The sequence below is a fragment of the Delphinus delphis genome, chromosome 3, assembly GCF_949987515.2.
Source record: "Delphinus delphis chromosome 3, mDelDel1.2, whole genome shotgun sequence".
Lineage (NCBI taxonomy): Eukaryota > Metazoa > Chordata > Mammalia > Artiodactyla > Delphinidae > Delphinus > Delphinus delphis.
The window spans coordinates 53528517-53537110 of record NC_082685.1 but is presented as its reverse complement, the minus strand read 5'-3'; the positions used below and the strand labels follow the sequence as shown (position 1 = coordinate 53537110).

Here is an 8594-nt window from a genome sequence, read left to right as displayed (position 1 = left end):
TGGAATCTGTCAAGTGGATTTGTTTCCAGAAAGCTTGCTCGACACAGGTCAAATGGCAGAAGTTGCAAAAATGTCATTGTTTTACATAAAATATCTGCAGAAATTACACCTAGAAACTGTTGCCCTTTTATCCCGTTAACTGGCATATACAAAGTAACAGCCAGGTCAAATGGTTACCATGGTGGCAACGATCATTTTATGGTACATTTGTAATTGTTCTAAAACAATGAATATGAAATAAAAGTGACCAGAATTAAGAGGTGATGTTTTGCTCAAGAAGGGGAAAAGATGAAAAATTCATTAAGAGCCTAAGAAGAAACTGGTTCTAAGAAACGTGTTATTGTATTTGTTGAAAGAATATCGTCAAGGTCTTTATCCTTATTATGTGGCCCCACAGAACACAGCTTCTTTACATTTTAGTCTTAGCTTCCACAATAGTGCTTGTTTATTTTAACCTTATAGAAACTGTAGGTTTTTATACATTATCATATTTTCTTCTTTGCTTTGGTTGGTAAGGAGCTCAAAACCAAACTTATAGACTATCTCTAATGACTCTGCAGAACTTCATGTTTGCATTTGTTTTTCTTTCTTTTTCTGAGGGAGGTGAGTGGTTGTGTATTAATTTTATCCTTCACTTTATTTTCTTATCAATATTTCCTCTTCACTCTGTTTCCTTCACTTGTTTCTTTTCTGCTTTTCTATTATATATATTCTTAAAAGCTATCATACAAGGATATGGAGCATGAATATATAAATAACTCTGGTCTCAAGGTGATAAATTTAACACATCCAAGTCATCATCCTGGTGCTACTATTTATCCTATCTTGCTATCTTTTTAGAACAATAAATTTAGAATGCTGTCCTCCTTCTTGAAGTTATAAAAACATTTTTCTGAATTAGCATATACTGAACTTAGGTTTTCCTCTTAGTCTTTTAAATTTTGTTCTCTCTTTTTTTATCCTTTGCCTCAAAATAAATTAATGTGAACAATTACCTTAAGTTCTATTAGTCATCAGCTTGGGGACATACTGCTGCTACACCGGCTACACTTATTTTTTTTAATTGTTCCGAGAGGGGTGATGAATCTATCCTGAGCCATCACATTCTTTTACTCTCTCTGTCTCCTTGCATTTACATCTTTACTTTCCAACTCAACTTATCTATTTATTATTTGGCCATTTCATATTCTCTCTCTCCCTCTCTCTCTCCCTCTCTCTCTCCCTCTCTCTCTCAACAACCCCCCCACCCCAACCTTTGCCTAGCTTTTTCCCTTTAGCTCTCTTTTTTTAAAAATGAAGTATAGTTGAGTTACAATGTTGTTTTAGTTTCAGGTGTACAGCAAAGTGATTCAGTTATATATATATTCTTTTTCAGATTCTTTTCACTTATAGGTTATTACAAAATATTGAGTAGAATTCCCTGTGCTATACAATATGTCCTTGTTTGTTATCTATTTTGTATATAGTAGTGTGTATATATTAATCCCAAACTCCTAATTTATCCCTCCCCCCGTTCCCCATAATCATAAGTTTGTTTTCTATGTCTGTGGGTCTATTTCTGTTTTGTATATAAGTTTATTTGTATCTTTTTTTTTTTTTTTAGATTCCACGTATAAGCAATATCATATGACATTTGTCTTTCTCTGTCTGGCTTACTTCACTTAGTATGATAATCTCTAGATCCATCCATGTTGCTGTAAATGGCATTATTTCATTCTTTTTTATGGCTGAGTAATATTCCATTGTATATATGTACCACATCTTCTTGATCTATTCCTTTGTTGGTGGACATTTAGTTTGCTTCATTGTCCTGGCTATTGTAAACAGTGCTGCAATGAACATGGGGGTGCATGTATCTTTTCGAATTATGGTCATATGGTAGTTCTAGTTCTAGTTTTTTAAGGAACCTCCACACTTTTCTCCACAGTGGCTGTACCATCCCTTTATCTCTTTCCCCATCCATTCATCCATCCATCCATCCATCCATCCATTCCCTTCTCCTTTCCTTCATCTCTCCCTCCCTCCCAAGTATGCTTCCCCAGTTTAAAAATAACAACAGAAGCTCATATACAATCAGGCCATGAAAACATAAATAAAATTCTAGAAACCATAGGAAAGGAAGAAGAAACATGTATAACAAAAATCTAGTTACAATGACAGTCAAACTCAGTCTGGACTCTGTAAGCTCATATGAAGGGAAAATCAGAATAGATTCTGTAAGGCCTAATGGCAGACAACTTGTATTAACATATTGGCTGTAAATATAACTGGACCTGGGGTGGCTGGAGGTAGAGAAGAAGAGGGTTGCAGTGGATTTTGAAGATTTATGTGACTATATAATGGAATGAAGGTAATGAGACCGTATTGAAATCATCCTGACTCCTCCCTTTCTTTCATACCTCACATGCAGTCCGTTAACAAATTCTCTTATTTCTAGCCTCAGTATATCAGAATCTGCCACATACCTCCTTCCCCAGTACTATCATGACACAAATCATCACCTCCTGCCTAGAATGGCATTGTCCCTTTTGGTGGGTCTGCCCCTGCCCTTGCCCTTCTTGCTGTTCTCGACCCAGCAGCCACTGTGATAGTGTGAAAATGTGGGTCACGGCCCTCTGCTCAAGCATCCCCAGTGTCTTGTCTTTTCACCTCACTCACAGTTAGAGTCAAAGTCCTTCCAATGGCTACTCAGCCCTACAAGCTCTGGGCACCAACCTCTCTGAGCTCTTCCCCTCACTCACAGTGCCTCCGCCACTCAGCCCAAAGGTCTCTCCTCAGGTTTGTTCCCTTTTCCTGAAAGATGCCTCAGATAAAGTCAGCCCTCAGTACCCGCAGGTTCCACATCTGTGGATTCAACCAACTGCCAATGGCAATTCGATCGCTTTACATAAGGGACTTGGGCATCCATGGATTTTGGTGTCCACCGGGGATACTAGAACCAAGGGACCATATACCTGTGTCTCACTCCTTCTCTCTTTCAGGTCTTTGCTCAAGTGTTTTCTCATCAGAGAGTCCATCTGCCTTGGTTCCATATCATCTTACTGAAAATTAAGGCTCCTTTACTACCCCTGCCCTTTCTAGCCCCTTGTTTCATTTTCACAGTAGCACTTATTACTTCCTAACACACCATATGCGATCATACCACTTTATTTATGGTCTATCTCTGCCCACCCTCCCACCCGAGTGCCGATTCTGTGAGGGCAGAGTTTTTAATCTGTGATGTTTATGCTGTATGCCCAACACCTAAAACAGTACCCAGTGGGTACTTAGCTCAATACATATTTGTTGAATGAATGGATGAAACTAAATACTCTGACAGCATTGGCACCAATTCTAAACAGCTAAGATAATATAGCAGAGTGTCATCCAAAATAAATTAATAGAATGAAGCAAGTTCCCCATTGCCAAAGTAAAATAGAAAGTCAGAGCAATAACTGGGTCATTTGTAGAGACATGGATGGACCTAGACACCGTCATACAGAGTGAAGTAAGTCAGAAAGAGAAAAACAAATATCATATATTAACGCATATATGTGGAATCTAGAAAAATGGTACAGAGGAACCGGTTTGCAAGGCAGAAATAGACACGGATGTAGAGAACAAATGTATGGACACCAAGGGGAGAAAGCAGGGGGCAGGAGGAGGCAGGGTTGTGGTGGAATGAATTGGGAGATTGGGATTGACATATATACACTAATATGTATAGAACAGATAACTAATAAGAACCTGCTGTATTAAAAAATAAAATTCAAAAACTAATAAAAATGGGCTTACAGAAAAAATAACTGGTTATTTAGGGCAAAGGGATTTTTTTTTTTTATCCTGTTAGAGGATCATAGAGAATCATAGGAGTGAAAGAAATCTGAGGTCTCACTCAGTCCTGCCTCCTGACAACAAGAATGAGGGGCACATTTACATCAAGTGAAAGGGGATCTTTTCTGTGTTTAAGGGCATTTGGAGAAATACTATGGTTTTCCAGTCGTTCATAATTTTTCTTTTTGATGTTCAACCATTCACCATCCACTCCCCTTCTTAGGAAAGTCATATCTCGAACTTAAATCACACTCACTGAAATGAAAAGCCAACTGCAATTACATCCACCTCCCGCTTCTCTTTCTCTTTAACTATCTGTTCCTAAACAGCAATAGACAAAAGCACAATGTTTCTCAGGTACCTATGGCACAAAATCAAAATTCTACCAAATAGTAATGAAGACTTTGGCCTTTTCCCAAGTTATTTCCTTTGAAATACATTTTTCTATTACAGGTTGCAAACAGCTTTCCCTTTTAATTTTTTTTTTTTTTAAAGTAGGAAGGAACTGCTAGCTCATTTGTTTTTTTGGTGTTTACACATCATAGGTTAAATTCTGTTATGACAATGTGTTACAATTTAATAAAATCACATGGGGTAAGATTTTCTGGTCTAGCAAAAGGCCCACTTTGGGCTATAATATTATTTATGTTGGAAGTTGTTGGAAGTCAACTCAAACAAATAGCAAGTTTCCAGTGAAACAAAATGTGAGAGAAGGTATATTAGACTGCAAGTCAGGAGACTGGGCTGGAATCTGACTCTCATGCGGTTATGAACATGCTGTGTGAGCTTGAGGGAATTTACTCATCCTTACTGGGCTTCAGCTTTTCTTCCTGCAAAAGGAGAGCTTTAGATTTAAAGGAACTTTGTATTCCCTTTCATCCCTAGGATTTATGATTCTTTGTATAATTGAAATGAATTTAGCCTGAAGTTTTATATTTTGATTTCTCTTTCCTCCCTGCCTCCCTCACTTCCTTCTTTTCCCTCCCATCTATCCATCCATTTACCCATCCATCCATCTATCCTCCATCTTTACTTATATTTTGATTCTCTTCTTTCTTTCCTTCTATTCTTTTTTGTTTTTGTTTTTGTTTGCGGTACGTGGGCCCCTCACCGCCGCGGCCTCTCCCGCCGCGGAGCACGGGCTCCGGATGCGCAGGCCCAGCGGCCACGGCTCACGGGCCCAGCTGCCCCGCGGCATGTGGGATCTTCCCGGACCGGGGCACGAACCCGCACCCCCTGCATCGGCAGGCGGACCCCCAACCACTGCGCCACCAGGGAAGCCCCTTTCCTTCTATTCTTTCTCCCTTTTTTACCTTTCCATTTTCTTTCAATAACTTTCTTTTCTACTTCTTTCTTTGTCTTTTTCTTTTCCTATTTCTTTCCTTTGCTTTTATTCTGTCCTTTCCTTTTCTCTTTGTTTATTTTCCCTCTCCCTCCTTTCCAGCTTTCTTTCATCCTTCTCTTTCTTAAATTCTTTCTCTCAGCAGCAAATCACTCAACATTTCAACAAATCCATAAATTAGCGGTAGTTTTATGGGCTGGTGCTAACACCTATTCTGATCAACCAGGCATTGCAAACTGATGTGAGTGCTGATAGGGTGGCTCAGGCCTTGCATGGAAAGTAGCCAGATCAGCACACGGCTATCGTTTAATGAAGCCAGAGACTAACAGGAAGTCTTCTGCAAATTGCCTCACAAATTATACAGTGGTTCCCTGCCTTCTTGTTATTGGCACGAAATAGATTTGTGAAACTAGGCTTAACATCCAAATTCTTTCTCTGTTATAGGAAGTATCAAAGCTACCTTTTTAAACATAACAGTGAAAAAATAAATTTTTACAGAAAATGCCATAAACAAAGAAAGTATAAATGACAAACTTGGGAAATACAGTATAATGACAGTCAAAAGGTCTAATTTCCATAATATATAAAATGTTCTTGCAAATTATTTATATATACACATGTTTCAATAGAAAATGGCAAATTTTATGGATAATTCACACAGAAGGAAATAAAAATGGCCAACAGACATAGGACGCTCAACCTCAAGAGTTAAAGAAATTCAGTTTGAAAGGTCATTTTTTCGAAAGAAAATTTTATTATTTTTAACAAAGTGTAATGCTTTAAATTAGCCTGAAGAATAATATTAGTATACATTTTATCAACTTTTTTTTAAAGGAACATAAAACTATTTACTGACCACTGTTCACCAGTATTTAAAATACAGTAAACAATATGTAGTTGAATAATATTCTGATTACTACAAAGTTATTGTTTTTCCTGGCTTCTGCTGCACCAGTAACCCAAAATACTGAGACGATTGAGCCTACATGTAAGGAATGGGTTGGGGTAAAGTTTGAAAAAACATGAAGGTCAAGTTTAGATTAGAAAAGTTTGTTCCCTCGTTTATTCCTGCAGATCCTAAATTGCCAACATCTCTAACCATCTGATTAGGTTTCCATGAACAAGGCTGAGACATTCCATGTATCACAGTCTTTCAGTAAACACAGCACGGGGATTTCAACTTCTTATAAAAGAATCGTTTGCCAAAAGGAAGCTTTAAATATCCATTTAACTAAGTCTTGCTTGGCTAATTAAAACATACCAGAAGTTTTCTAGTTTTTTCATTTGGGTCGACAGAGATAAAATTTTCCTTTCAGGGGTTTTACATATAAAACTGCCTTTATATGATGGTAGATATGGATGCAGATTCTGATAGGGCTGCTTTAAAAAATATCCAATTTAAATTGTTTACATTAATTTGTCTAATTAATTACAAAATTATTTAATTTGAAAGGTTAAGACTTAAATTTTCAATTTAAGTTGAAGTGATTTCTTATATTGCTCAAAATGACAGAATCCCAGAAACATGGGCTTATCCATGGTTGTGAAAGGCTGGTTTTGTTTTGGTAAATGTATTTAAACAATAACCAAAAAAAACCCCAAACCATTTACATACGTATTTTATGTATACACCTACAAAAAACCCAGAATGGTCCTTAGGCATATATGAGTTAAATGCAAATTCGAAATTCTGATTAAGTAATGACTACGGAGATTTTCCCCAACATTTAGAAAAGCTGTTCTCTAATGCAGAGGAAATAATATACCGTGGTATCAAATGTTCTTTTCTGCTAAAGGAAGCAACTACAGAAAGCTTTTATTTGTTCAAAGTAACCAGTGCTACAGATGCAAAAAAAACAAAAACAAAACCCCCCAAAAACCCCACAACTTCCCCAATACTACTTCAAAACGAACATATCAAACTTGATTTTCATTAGAATGTAGTTATTTCTTCACACTAATAAATCAAAAAATATATATATATATATATATATATAAAGCAATGCAAACAATTATTGAGCTTCATCTTCTGGACAAGAATGCTAAGTTAGTCTCTCTTCATAAGAAGCAATTACAATCTGAGGACACTTCATATTTGCCTCTTTTGCCAGCACCAAGTTCGCCTCATCTGAATCTTTCCATTTCGTGAGAAACATGAATTCTCCACTGCTGTCTGTGGCACCAGTTATCGCTCTGGGTCGAGACCTCTGGCTAAACCTCTTGTTTTGTCAGCAGCATCTCTTTTTTTCTTTGATTTGCTATCATCAGATTCACTGATGATATCAGTGATATCAGATAAAGATTTTCTTTCTGTTCCATCTTTTTCTTGACCAGCTTTTTGAGAATTAAGAAATGCTTCAATTAGCTCTGGACAATCTAAATTTTCTTCGGGTTCCCAGGTATTGTCTGCATCTGTAAATCCCTTCCACTTCAGGAAATACTCCACCTTCCCATTCACTACATGATGGTCCAGCACTTTTTCTACCACAAATTCTTCAGGTTCTGCCTCTTCGACTTTTTTAGTCTCTCCATTCTGTTTCTTTCCCATTTTTTGCAATATAGTTTTATTGGAGGCCATTTTTTATTGCAGACTTGAAGAGCTATTATTCACCGCCTCCGAGCCGCTCTGGGTCCCGGGTCTGCCGCGTCTCCAGCCCTACACGCCTCAAGCTCCAGCCACATCTGAGGGGGAGGGGGCTGGGGAGCTATTTTTCCTTAACTTTTTTAATCTTGCCATGCACACTTTTTTTTAATATACATTTATTTATTTATATTTTTGGTTGCGTTGGGTCTTCGTTGCTGTGCACAGGCTTTCTTTAGTTGCGGCGAGTGGGGACTACTCTTCGTTGTGGTGTGCACGCTTCTCACTGCGGTGGCTTCTCTTGTTGCGGAGAACGGGCTCTAGGTGTGTGGGCTTCAGTAGTTGTGGCACACGGACTTCAGTAGTTGTGGCTCACGGGCTCAGTAGTTGTGGCTCACGGGCTTAGTTGCTCCGCGGCATGTGGGATCTTCCCGGACCAGGGCTCGAACCCATGTCCCCTGCATTGGCAGGCGGATTCTTAACCACTGCGCTACCAGGGAAGTCCCTAGCCATGCACACATTTAAATGTGACTTTTAAAAAGTATTGTCTCTCAGGGGGCTTCCCTGGTGGCGCAGTGGTTGAGAGTCTGCCTGCCGATGCAGGGGACACAGGTTCGTGCCCCGGTCTGGGAAGATCTCACATGCCGCGGAGCAGCTAGGCCCGTGAGCCATAGCCGCTGAGCCTGCGCGTCCGGAGCCTATGCTCCGCAACGGGAGAGGCCACAACAGTGAGAGGTCCGCGTACTGCAAAAAAAAAAAAAAAAAAAAAATTGTCTCTCAATCAACAATTTTGCCAAATTGTCTCCCCTTCCTGTTCTCTTAAAAATGTAAGTTATAAAGAAATGGGGTATATTTTTC

General features: G+C 38.6%; 1 pseudogene; it reads right to left on the bottom strand.

The window, feature by feature from the left end:
* Positions 1-7167: 7167 nt before the first annotated feature.
* LOC132422035 (chromobox protein homolog 3 pseudogene) lies at positions 7168-7733 on the bottom strand (annotated as a pseudogene).
* Positions 7734-8594: the final 861 nt, after the last annotated feature.